Here is a 13,988-nt window from a genome sequence, read left to right as displayed (position 1 = left end):
TACAGCACACATGAGATTGTGCCATGAAAAGACTGCGTGATATTGGAGGAGGAGAAGTATGCAACTCATTGTCCCATCTAGGACACTGAGAGAGAAAAGGGACACTATTAAACATTATGCCAGAAAAATAGGTATAAATGGGATTGTTCTGGGCAAAATGGGATCATTTGTCAATCTAATATTACCTTTACGGTTGTATATTACTTTTTTAAAAATAAACTTTATTTTTTAGCGCAGTTTTAGGTTCAAAACAAAATTGACTGGAAAGTACAAAGAGTTCCCATAGACCCCTGTCCCCACGCATGTTCAACCTCCCTGTCAGCAGTTCTCATTAGAGTAGTACATTTGTTACAACCGATGAACCTACACTGACTTATCTGTATCACCCAAAGTCCATAGTTTACATTAGGTTTCACTCTTGGTGTTATACATTCTATGGGTTTGGACATAATGACAATGTCCACCATTATAGTATCATATAAAAAATCCTCTGTGCTCCACTCATTCATTTCTCCCTTTTCCCTAACCCTTGAAATCACTAATCATTTTACTGTTTCTATAGTTTTGCCTTTTCTAGAATGTCATATAATTGAAACCATAAGCTATGTAGTCTTTTCAGATTGTCTCCTTTCACTTAGCAATATACATTTAAGTTTGTTCTGGGTGTTTTTATGACTTAATCATTCACGTCTTTTTAGCACTGAGTAATATTCTATTGTCTAGATGTACCATAGTTTAGCAATTTACCTGCAGAAGGACATTTTGGTTGCTTCCAAATTCTAGAAATTATGAACAAAGCTGCTATAAACATCCATGTATAGGTTTTTTTGTGGACATGTTATCATTTCATGTGGGTAAATTGCAAGAAACATGATTGCTGGATTGTATGGTAAGGAGACGTTTAGTTTTGTAAGAAACTGCCAAACTGTCTTCCAAAGTGACTGCACCATTTTGTATTCCTACCAGCAATGAATAAGAATTCCTGCTGCTTCACATCCTCATCAGTATTTGGTGTTGTCAGTGTTCTGGATTTTGGCCTTTCTAATAAGTGTGTAGTGGTGTCTCGTTTTAATTTGTATTTCCCTAATGACATATGATATTGAACATCTTTACATATGCTTACTTACCGTTTGTATATTTTCTTTAATGAGATGTCTGTTCAAACCTTTTGCCTATTTTTTAATCAGGTTGTTTAACAATTTCATTATTGTTGAGTTTTAAGGATTCTTTGCATATTTTGGATAACAATCCTTCATCTGATTTTTTTTTACAAATATTTTCTCACAGTCTGTGGCTTGTCTTCTCATTCTTTTGATACTGTCTTTCGTAGAGCAGAAGTTTTTAATTTTAATTTTTCTAGTTTCCTAAGGTGGAAGCCTAGGTTATTGATTGTAATTATTCTCCTTTTCTAATAAAGGCATGCAATGCTATCAGTTTCCCTCTAAGTACTGCTTTTGCCACGCCTCACAAATGTTGGTAAGTTTTATTTTTCATTTAGTTCAGACAACTTTTAAATGTATCTTGAGATTTCTCCTTTGAACCATGTGTTTTTTATAAGTATCTTGTCTAATCTCCAAATATTTTTGGATTTTCTTGCTTTTTTTTTTTTGTTTGTTTTTTTTTTTGTAATCGAATTTTAGGTAAATTCCATTGTGTAGGAGTTCCCTATGACTGGGTCCTTCTGGAGTTTAAAATTCTGACTTGTACACACTGAGTCTCAAGCAATTCATCAATTACAGTTCAAGTTTTCCTACCCAGGCATTGGCTCCTGAAGAGATTTCTGTTCATGGATTTTTTTCCTCTGTTAAATTATTATTGTCTATATCTGCTTGTCTGTCTTCCCAATTTTGGGGGCACCAGGTTTGCTCTGTGACCTCACTTCTCTGAAGGAGCTAAGAAGAGTTGTTGATTTATTAGTTTGTTCATTCTTTTTATTTGTTGTTAGAATGGCATGGCTACTGAAATGGCGACTTCTAAGTTCCTTACATGCCAGACCAGAAACCGGAAGTCTGGGTGTTACTTTTTATTTTCATTTTCCAAAACCTTCCAAATAGATTATTTTGTTTGATCCATTCGGCAATGATACTGAATTGAGCTAAATATTGTAGCTAGCACTTAGCATCCAAGGAAAGCAAACCCACCAGAAAGCATAGATTATGTGCTTACACAGTGAAGGTTAGCTCCTGAAAGTGTAGAATAGGGTGCTTTCAACTTCAGCATGATAGCTTTTATGGCAAAACCTCTTGCAGTCTCCAGAGGTTTTGCAAATGATCCACAGGTGAAGATGGTTTGAGGAAACAGATGTGTTCTTGAACATTTGTGTGCAAATTGAATTTTTTAAATTGAATCCGATTTAGAATTCATTTAGGAGAGCTATATATTTAAAGTAGCCCTTTGGTGAATTCTTTTGTGAAATGAATAATTACTCCCTAATTTATCTTTTTTGAAAATGCAAAGTTTTATATGTGGCACTTTCTTAAAGTTAAGTACCAATTCTAGGCCTGTGTGGGAAGCATAGTATGCTTGTGGCTCTTGGTAACAATGTAGCTCATTTTTCTATAATTAAAGAATATGCTGAGCATAAATAACTGAATATATCTTATATGCAGTGTTATGTTTGGAAACAGAAGTGGCCTAGAATTATGAGCTTGAAGAATAATAGCAATTTGAAGAAGTCTAAATAAACTGAGTGTTCAGTCAGCATTGACTAACTTAATGTTAATAATACAGATTGAAACGACACTGCACTAGTTGTTCTGATTCTATAGGTCATTACATCTATATATATACGACCCAGGGATGTGAATTTTTGGCAAACATTCTGCACTGTCTAATACGGTAGTAGTCACTAACTACTTGTGGCTATTTAAATTTAAGTTAATTAAAATTAAATTCTGTTTCTCTGTGGCATTAGTCACATTTCAAGTGCTCAATAGCCACATGTGGCTAGTGGGTACTATACTAGAAAGCACAGATTATAATGTGTTTCCATCAGCTTGGAATGTTCTATTCAACAACAATGCAGTGATTTTAATAACAGGCAATATTGGGAAACAACAGTTTAATTACAAAAGGACTCTTCTCAGAGAGAGGGCCTTGAAGCCCTTGTAGGCCCCACCAGAGAGGTAACTTTCTGTAATATTAGTTTATTTGTTGCTATAGGCGCCATAGAGAGCCACTGTGCTGAGAAGTAAAAAGCCTTCTCTCTCTCAGTGTTAACCTTTATCATATAAATAATAACTTCATGCTTCTGCCTTATAGGTATGACTATTAAATGAAAAGAGGGGTTTTCATTGACCACAAATGAAAATCAGTTTTATTACTTTAGAAGCACACCTCAAAGATTGCATAAGCAACTGTGTACTTTCTGTAGAGGGTGCAAATAGAATTGATAAATTCCAAGTCAAGTAATAAATTTCAGCTGGTGATATTTTCTTAGGATAAATTTAGTAGAAGGCAGGAAATGTGTTATTGAATTCATATGTTATATTAAAAGATATTATAGAACCTCAGAAAGTGCTCAGCATTTATAGCTCAGAAGAACTTTGGTACAAAGAACTGGTATCCTTTCCTTCTTTCTATAATAAATTAGAAAATGAAACAAAAGCCTCTAATGTAACAGTTTGGTGCCTCAGTTTCTCTACCTACATTATAGGAACAATAATGGTTACCACTTTATTGGAGTGTTGTGTAGATGAAATAAGATATGATAAAACCACTTGGAACAGTACTACCTACACAAAGGCTTAATGAATTTTAGCCATCGGTTTGTTAATATTATAATCAACAACATCACAGAGTTATTCACGCACCTGGGAATAGAACTGGACTTGCTAACATTTTAGTCCATTTGTTTGTATTGTGTTGTTTCAAATTATATTCTACCATGTTCCGTAATATTTGATAGACTCACTTAGAGTACCTGGGATCTGGGATGTTTCTGACATAGCAGGAACTGCCTGAAAAACCCAGTTTTGTCCTGTGCTCTTTATTCTCCAGTTCAGTCCACCTAAATCTTCAAAGAACTTGCAAAAACTGAAGACCTAGGAATGGATCAGGCCTTGAGACTCTGAAGGAATTCACAAGTATTCAAAAAAGTAAAACTATGTTTATTTCTAGTTGTCTATTTTGGAAAAAAAAAATTTAACAGACTGCTCTAGATACAGTAAATATCTAAATATGAAATGACAAAAATAATATTTTTTTATTTTTAAATTCAGTCCACTGATGACCCCTGACAGGTAGGACTTTGGACTAAATGTCACTTTCTTGGTTTGAGTATCTACCAGAAATTTCAGAGTTTCTGACAAGGATTATATTTTCAGTATGGTTATTCTTTGACTTGTTTTCCAAGCCTCCAGCTAGTAGTTCATCTTGTACTTGTGTGTTATGGCCATCATTTCTTGTTGAGGTCAGTGATTTTTGATAGGATGTGTATTTTTCACTCTATAGTATATAAATTTACACAGTAGCATATCTGACTAGGAAGAAGGATCATGTGTTGTTATGGTTTTGACAGGTAAACCTTTGTAAAGAGTCAAGTTCTTTGAGCCTAGATTGGATAAGTCCACTGGGCTTCCAGTAAAGCAGATCAAAAACCAAAGGAAAATAACCATGTTATACAGTAGATTGTAATTTAGTCATTTAAAAATAATTAAACCCTCACAACCAAAATACATTTAAAGATCAGGTAATTCAAAGTAGCGTGTTCTGAATAGCCTCCCAAGAAATCATTTTGTGAGATATATAAAAGACTGCTTTGTTTCAAACATTTCTCATCTCCTGTCGAGCCATGACTAAAGATCTTGGTTTTGCATGTTCTCTGGGAGTCACCTCCCACTCATCACTTGGCTGATCTTATAGTCCCCTTTTCCACCCACCTCGCTCTTTGCATGGGCTTTCCCTACTACTTTTTAATGCCTCCCTTCTGTGCCATCACAAAGCCCACATTTTATTGCTTTCTCTGCTAAAGCCTTTAACACCTCCTTTGTCCCAGCCAATTACTGAAGAAGCAAGTTAATTGGGAATGTAAAGGACAGGGAACACAAAGATTTTTTCTTAAGCCTTTCTCTAACCCCCTCCCCACCCAACCCCTGACTAGTTTTACCAGTAATAGCCTCATTGGAAATCCCTGCTCTCTCTCCCTTCTTTATGGTAAAAGGCGAAAGATTTATTCGTTATGAAGAGAAACCAGAGCATAACTCTCTCTCCCTTCTTTATGGGCAAGTTAGAATAGTATGTGTTTGCCTTTCTAGCACTATCTTGTTGCAGGCTGAAACAACAGAAAGCATTTTAAAGAGGTCCATTTAGAGGGCAGTCATCAAAGAAAGATCCATTTGAATTCACTCTTTCACCCGCACTATTCCCAAACTGGGCTTGGGTTGGGATGAGAATCATTCAGAAGCATATTAATAACCCCAGAATCAGAATCTATAAAGTGGTGCCTTAGGTATCTGATTCTTTTCATAGTGTTCCAGGTAGACTTGATTGTCCATGGGCAGACATTTAGGAACTCACTGGTGCCTGCCTCTTACATCCCCTCTTAACTACTGTTGTGGTAGAAGAGAAAGTTCTGGGCTGGTTAGCAGTGCTTTTGTGTGCTGATACTCCCTTAAGTCAGTACAGATAATTGAGGAGTTCATTTATTAACTTTTGTAAATTATCATAATAGAACACAAAAGGCCCGAAGCAAAAAAGTAAGATGGGATTCTTGTCTAACAGAAGATTTGTTTGTATCTTACACAGTTTAGCAATGAAGAAAAGAAAATGAGAAAAACAGTCAGTGCAAAAGCAGAAAGGTCACAGCAACCAGACTGCTGATGAAAATGGGTTGCTATTGTTCTTAGCCAAATTCAGACTGCTTTTACCATAGAACTACTTACATAATTTAAATCTTTTTTCTGACTTCTGTTTGTGTTATCTTCCTTTTAATTATCAGGCAACACAGTTGGGGAAATTTGTCTGTATGATATATTTGCATTAAAAACATTATTCTCATCCAGTACACTTGCCTACTGTTAAAAGATAATTTTCAAAAATAAAAACTATGACTCTTTCACAGATATAAAGTGACCATGTGTTAGTGATTTCAAGTCATTATTAATGAGAGAATCTGGCAACTTTTACAGTTTTACAGTGGGTACAAAGACAGACACATTTATAGATCTTGAATATTGAAATGAACTTGCAAATGGGGGTAAACTTTTTTTTTTTTTTTTTTTTTTTGTTGGTGGGGGAGCAGAGGTGGCCTCCTTCTGGACAGAATTCACTTCCACATCCATAGACAAGAATCATTTGCATTATTGCCATCGGTTCCTTAAAATTTAGAGTTATACAATGACTCAAGGGCAATAAAAGGTTAGAACCAGATAACCTAAAAGGGTGTGCTCTAAACAATGCATCGTTTTCACTCTAAAGCACAAACTTTTCCCTACACTAATGAAGAGTATATAATAACTCCCTATTGCTATTAGATTCGAACTTCTGTGCTTGACTGTGCTTGACTTTCAAGCCTGTCCTGAAGTTGTTTAGTTTATGCCATTCCCTTGATTTATCATGTTCTCTTTTCTGACTTCCAATTTTTAAAATCCTATTTTTAGATAACTTTAATTTGATTATGAAATCAATAATTTCACACATTCGGGAATTTAGCCAAATACAGAAAAACATTTAAAGACAATGAAAATGATGAATAATTTTACCACATCTGGAGGAGGAGATACACCAAAACGATTGTTAAATAAAATTTATAGGAGACCATAGATTTGGACTGAGCTCCTACACTAGTCTCCAACAGACCAAACCAAAATGAAGTCACTCATGCTAAAATTCCAGGTCACCAAACTGAAACTAAATTGTTTATCTGTTTACATTCCAAGAAATCTGGAGAGATAATGGCCAAATCCCGAACAGATCTGTTTTAGCCAGCATGAAAAGGGAGTCCTCTCTGCTTTAACCCTTACAAGAAAAGTAACCTGAAGTAATCTCGTTAACCAATCCCCTTTTTGTATTATGCTGTTTCCTTGCTCCTGCTCAAGCTACCTTATGAAAACTGACTGTTATTTCATGCCCAGCATTGTGCCTCTCTACTTTTAGATGAGATGTAGCCAATTCATGAATTGCAAATAAAAACAAATTAGTTCATTTAACTGATTTTATTACAATTTTGTCTTTTGACACTATTAATTGTCAAAGAAGTTTGGAGGCATTTTCACCTAATATTCCATAGCTCTCAATATCGAATTTGCCAACGGTTCGACCCACCTACCAAATGAAGATTCCACCCTTGACTTTGGCCTTGATTTCAGAAAGTTAACACCTGCCAACTCATTGTGCTCTTTTTTAACTTTCAGCAATATTTCTGCAATGCAAACTTAGTCCTTGTGCTCTATCCTAACAAAGAAGAATACTCCTTGTTCTTCTATAGCCACACATCAGTGGCATTCCCACATCCTTCTTTATGAAACTGCAGGTGAGCTTCTACATAAAGGCCATCAAAGGCATTCAGGAAATTGGGAACACTGAACCAGTTTTTCTCCATTTGCTTTGGTTTGGGAACAGCAGGTAAATGGAGGATGAGATATTCCAGGGGTTTTACACAAGGCTGTTGCTGATGCTCAAAGTCCTGCACTATGCCTAGTGTGTCTTTCTTTCCTTAGGGTGCAGACTGCTAGTCAATGTCATGTTCTTTAACGTTACATCCAGAATCTCAAAGACACCATGGGCCAATAGCTTTCCTACACCCACATCTTTAAGACTTTCAAAGGACAATCCAACAGTCACAAAGCTGGAGAGACCACTAACCTCAAATACAAGAGCCAGCGGCAGATTGCCAACAGATGAACACATGCATAAATTGCATGCCTGGCCTTCATTGGTGGTTCAATGTTTAACGAATGACTCTATTAAAACAAAAATTCATAAATACTTGATTTGTGGCATCTGTCAGTTTTCATGATATAAATATTTGCACCATGGTTGATTTTAAGCTACTACCATGGTGTTACTGAACATGGAGTTGGGAAGAGATTTGTGCTGAATAGGTTATTGCAAGGAAATAGGAGCCAGCTTTAGCACATCACTGCCTCCTGCCCACCACCACCCACACAGAGACCTATGCATGGAGGACACCTGGCCAGAGCTAGCTTCAGAAAGAGCCATGCTAACAGTAGCTGGCTTGGGATGATCTCCCCAAGTAACCCACAAGCCTTTTGTGGCTAGTGGGCCTTAAATGATCATATTCTCTCTCCTTCCTCGTGCCCTTTGAGTTGGGCCTAGGTCACCTTGTACAAGTATTGTGGCCCAACGATATAATGATGCCAAAGGCCAGAGCCAATTTCCTTCCACACCATCAGAAAATATATCATATCCTGGGAAAATTCCACTCCAATGGGACCCTTGTATTCCGAGGCTTTCTGGAACAAAGAGGATTCCACTAGACATAAAAACCTATTATCAGGGTTCAAATTTTCTTTGTGGAAGGCCAAGTGGACATATAGACATGAGCTTATGCAGACTCGGAGAGATCTTAATAAGCTATTTTTATTTTTTCATAGCTTTATAAAAGTATAATTTACCTACTGAATAATTTACTCATTTTAAGTGTGCAATTCAATAATTTTTAGAAAATGTACAGAGTTGTATAGCCATTACTATCATCTAATTTTAGAACATTCCATCACCTCAAATAGAAACTCCATACCCATAAGCAGTTATTCACATTCCTGATACCACCCACTAAAACCACCATCCCATCCCCACCTCTAAGTAATCATTTTCTGTCTCTATAGATAAGTCTGTTGTGGACATATCATATAAATAGATTTATCCATTAAAACCTATTGCATGTGGCTTCTTTCACTTACCATAATGTTTTACAGGTTCATGCATGCCGTAGCATGTATCATTGCTTCTTTTTATTGCTGAATAATATTCCATTTTATGGATATATTGCATTTTTAAAATTCACTCAGAAGATGAATATCTGATTTTTTTTTTTTTTTTTACTTTTTGGCTTTTATGAATAAAGCCACTATGAACAGTGGTGTGCAAGCTTTTATGCAGACACATCTTTTTGTTTCTGTTGGGTAGATAACTAGGATTTCAGTTGTTGGGCCTGAGGCTGCTTTAATGCCTATCTGACTAGGACCAAGAGTAGCTTCAGACTGATCTCAAAAAATGGTTCAAATAATAGATTGATGCTTTCTCATCCATTATCAGGTTCTCAGTTACCACCCCCTCCACCTGTCTATATCCCTTCTACAGTTTCTCTTTTTTCCTACTTTGTTTCCCCTGGCCATCCAAGCAAGAGTTCTCCAGCATCTCACCTTGCACTTATTTTAGTCAGTTGTATTTTCACCTATTTGATATTTTTCCTGCCTTAACTCAACATTATCTATCTTAGATTAGCTGAGCTTGCCATTTCATGGAGTGGGTGGTGATAAGACTCTTAAGGTATCTTCCTACAGACTCTCTTTGATTTAAGGAGTCCTAAGGAGAGGATGGAGGAACTTGGAGATCCAGCAGCTACTGTATGTGCTTTCTTGGAAATAAGACAACCTCTGCTGTAACTTTTCTGGTCTCTGAGGCAAGTGTCTGTATTACTCTTTCTACTAGAAATACAATACATTTTATTGACTTTTAAAGAGTCTTTGTTGAAATAATAAATCTTTACAAATACAGTAGAAAGTTGTGTATTATCCTTTTTATTGGCTTAATATAATATAAGCATTTTTCAATCATGAATAATTCTTCAAAAACATCATTTCAGTAGCCGTATACTATTCCCATGTATTCCTCTACTAAAATTTATTTGACCATTCCTCCATTTGAGAGGCATTCAGGATTTTTCACAAGGTGTGCTAAGATGTATTTGGCTTCATTTGTGATTTCTTTGGCTGGATTCTTATTGGATTTACTGAGACCAAGGATGTGAATATTTTTGAAGCTTGTATTCCTGATTTCAAGGCCAAATTTAATTCGACCTCTACCATAAAGGCTTCTCTGGCCACTCTAGCCCAGTGATCCCCCTTTTTCTCTGAAGCAATTGTGCTTATAGCTAATAACACATATGAATTTCATTTAATTTTTCTCTAATTATTCATTTTCTTTTGTTTTTGCATTAATGGTTATACTGCAAACTCCACAAGAATGGAGACCATGCTCTGCACTTTATTTGAATTATTCACAGAATTTTCTTCCAGTTGCATGAAAAGAGAAATAGTATTCTCAGTCTCTAAGAAAACAAGCATTTCGAAGGACAAGTGACACTCTTCTAAACATAGGAAATATGAATTTGTTGACATTATAGCTCATTTTGAGTCTGCTCTCTTAACCTTCTAAGTTTGATAACCCTCTTTCTTCAATTATTAGATTTGCATATTGTAATAACACTAGACAAGCTTAGATTTTATGTTATAACCACTTCTCTAGCCTATGACCTTTTGTACTTGAATTAGTAGAATAGATCTACCTGATCCTTTCTGTAACTAAAATGTACACCCTTCCAAACATCCTGAGTTCTTTTCATTAACCCTAAGAAAGAGTCAAAACAGTATGTAATAGCATAAACCTCATGTTGACTGCCGTCCTTGATTTACTAAACAGTCAAATGTGAGATTTTTTTTTTTCAGTCAAGCATACTAGAAAGATCAGAGACCTAGAAAGTAAGACACATGGGAAGGGGTGCCTCAAGATAGCTGACTAGAAGCATCTGGTACTCACCTACTTCACAAAGAAGAATCAGAACAGTGAGTAGACAATCGCAGTCCAAATCGATCATCTAAGAGAACTCCAGAACTCAACAGAGAAATGACAGGAAATACCTAAGGCAAAAAAGCTGAGGTAAGTGAGACAGTCTGCTCAGCTGAGATTAGCTGGGAGCCCAAAGAATCTTCCCAATGCAGGGAAAGAGTAAGTCAGAGACCCCAGAAGATCCACATTCACACTGTGGACTCCTGGAATTCTAACCATAGGAGAGCCACTCAACCCTTGCAGCCTCTGAGAGTAACACAGAAAGCTGCCTGGAGACTGCGTGAAGGCATTGCTCCAGAGAAAGAGCTCACACAGGGTCCCACACACCCCCTGAGTCTTAAGCAACTACACCACAGCACCATTTTGAAAGCCAAGCCCCAACCAGACTGCATTCAGCCATGGGGCTCAACAACTCTGTATCTCCACATCCCTAGTGCCCCATTGACATCCCCTGCCTGCAGCCACTGACACTGTTGGCTGCTGCTGCCAGGGCCAAAGCACAATACATTCACAATGACCCCACAGTCCCTGGCAGCAAGGTCACCATACATTTTCATGTGCCCTGAGGACAAACTCCCCCTACCTGCAGGCTGCTGCCACTGAGTACCAAAGCATGCTCCACTGGCAGTGACCCTGCTCCCCCTTCGCCAGCACAGGGGCTGCTATGCATTTACAAGTGCCCCAAAGTTAGGCTTCACTGCTTGCAGTCACAAAAGGGGCCAAAGCATGCATCCCCAGCTGCCTGTCTATGGCTACTGACACTGAAAGCAATTCTGCCTTCCCCAGCAACAAGGCTATAGTATAGCCAATACCACCCATACCCAATCATTCCACTAGGAGCTTGGGGATCACCCCACCCCTTCCCACCTTAGCACCGAAAAGCTGGCTGGGTTGAGGACAGGTCCATCACACATGACTTTGAGTCCCCACCTCCTACCCAGTGTCTGAGCATGCTGTCCAGGAGCCTGTGGACTGTTTTGTCCAGTCTCTCACTATTGGCACCTCAGTAGTCCTCTTGGGGTCTTGAAGACAGGCCCACCGAACCTGAAACTACCACCACAGCTGGCACCCACCTACATGTACCACTTGTAAGCCTAGGGCCTGGCCCTGCGAGCTCATCACAGACACTGCCAACACCAATGCAGATTGCTTAGGAGCCAGAAGGTTGTCCTGCCACTTCCACTGCCATCACTCATGCCATGCCTGCTGCCTAGGGTCCCAAGGACCTGCCCACATACCTGAATGATTGCTGGCAATCCCACTGGTGGTGCAAGAATCAACTTGCATGGATCTGCTAACAACAATGCCTGCATACTACCCTAGGGCCCCAAAACAGTCATACTTAGCACACTGCTGTGACCACTGGGGCCTGAGGATTGGCCCACCTACTGTTCCTGCTCCCAGAAAAACTTCACAACAGCCTCCAGTAACAACCGCACATTAAGACATGAATGAAATAGCAGATGCCACTGATGATATTTAGCCAAATAAAGTATATGGAGCCTACACTATTGCACACAGCGAAAATCAGTGCCTACCCAACACCATGGATGTAACCAAAAAGAAAAAGAAAACACACACAAAAATCAAAATAAAGATATTAAAGGAACTCAAATACACAGATAAATACAAATAAGTCACAAATAATATGAATAAATCAGGAAAATAATTCAGGATATAAATGAGAAAGTTACTAAAGAGATACATATCATGAAAAAGAACCAAACAAATCCTGGAACAGATGAATTCATTGAAATGAAAAATACATTCAAGAGCTTCAACAATTGACTAGATCAAGCAAAAGAAAGAACTTCAGAACTTGAAAACAGGTTTTTTGAAATAATTCAATAAGACAAAAAATAGAAAAGAATAAAGCCTACATGACATATAGGATGCCATAAAGTGACCAAATATTTGAATTTTTGGCATTCCAGAAGGCTAAGATAAAACCAAAGGGATAAAAAACCTACTTCATGAAATAATAGCTGAAACTTCCCAAGTCCAGCAAGATATTTAGACACTCTGATACCAGAAACTCAGAGTTCCCCAAATACATGCAATTCAAAAAAGTCATCTTCAGATCACATAGTAAAACTGTCAAAAGTAAAAGACAAAGAGACTTCTAAAAACAGTAGAAGGAAAGCATCTAGTCACTTAAAGGAGAACCTCAATCAGATAATAGCATATTTCTCTGCAGAAACCTTACAGCCAGGAGATAATGGAATGACATATCCAAATTGCTGAAAGGAAAGGACTACCAGCCAAAGATGCTTTAGCCAGCAAAGTTAGCCTTCTTAAATAAAGGTGATATAAACTCCTTCACAGAAAATCAAAAGCTGAGGGAATTCATCAGCACTAGACCAGTCCTACAAGAAATGCTTAAGGAAGTCCTACATTTGGAAGTGAAAGAACAATATGTACCTTCGTGAAAATATAAAAAGTATAAAACCCACTGGTAAACATACAAATAAGAAAAAAAATTAAAATGTTACCATTTTAAAAGAAAAGCACCAAACCACAATGATAAGAGGAAAAAGGAACAAAAGATATTAAACCCCAAGAAATCAATTCATCAAATGACAGAAATAAGACCTCATATATCAATAGTAACCTTGAGAGTAAATGGATTAATCTTTCCACTTAAAAGATAAACACTGGCTGGATAGATTTTAAAAACATCAAATATATCTTGCCTACAAGAACCTCACCTCACCTATAGAGGCACATACAGACTGAAAGTAAGGGTGTGGAAAAAGACATTGCCTGCAAGTGGAAACCAATAGTAACCAGGAGTAGTTACACTTATATTAGATAAAACAGACTTTAAAACAGTAAAAAGAGATAAGGTCCTTATATAATAATAAATGAAACAATTTAGCAAGAGGATATAATTCTAAACATATATGCATGCAACACCAGAGCACCCAAATATATAAAGCAAATATTAGATTTAAAGGGAGAAATAGACTCTGATACAGTAATAGTTGGGGACTTCACCCCACTCTCAGCATTAGATCATCTAGACAGAAAATTTTTAAAAAGTGGATTTAAATTGCACATTAGATCAAATATACATAACAGACATAGAACATTCCTTCCAACAGCTACAAAATATTCATGTCAGCACATGGAACATTCTTCAGGATAGACTATGTGTTAGGCCACAAAACATGTCTCAACACATTTTTTAAAAGCAAAATTATATCAAATATCTGCTGAGATCACAATGGAATAAG

Source organism: Rhinopithecus roxellana, chromosome 7, assembly GCF_007565055.1.
Source record: "Rhinopithecus roxellana isolate Shanxi Qingling chromosome 7, ASM756505v1, whole genome shotgun sequence".
Classification (NCBI taxonomy): domain Eukaryota; kingdom Metazoa; phylum Chordata; class Mammalia; order Primates; family Cercopithecidae; genus Rhinopithecus; species Rhinopithecus roxellana.
This window is presented reverse-complemented; position numbering follows the sequence as displayed.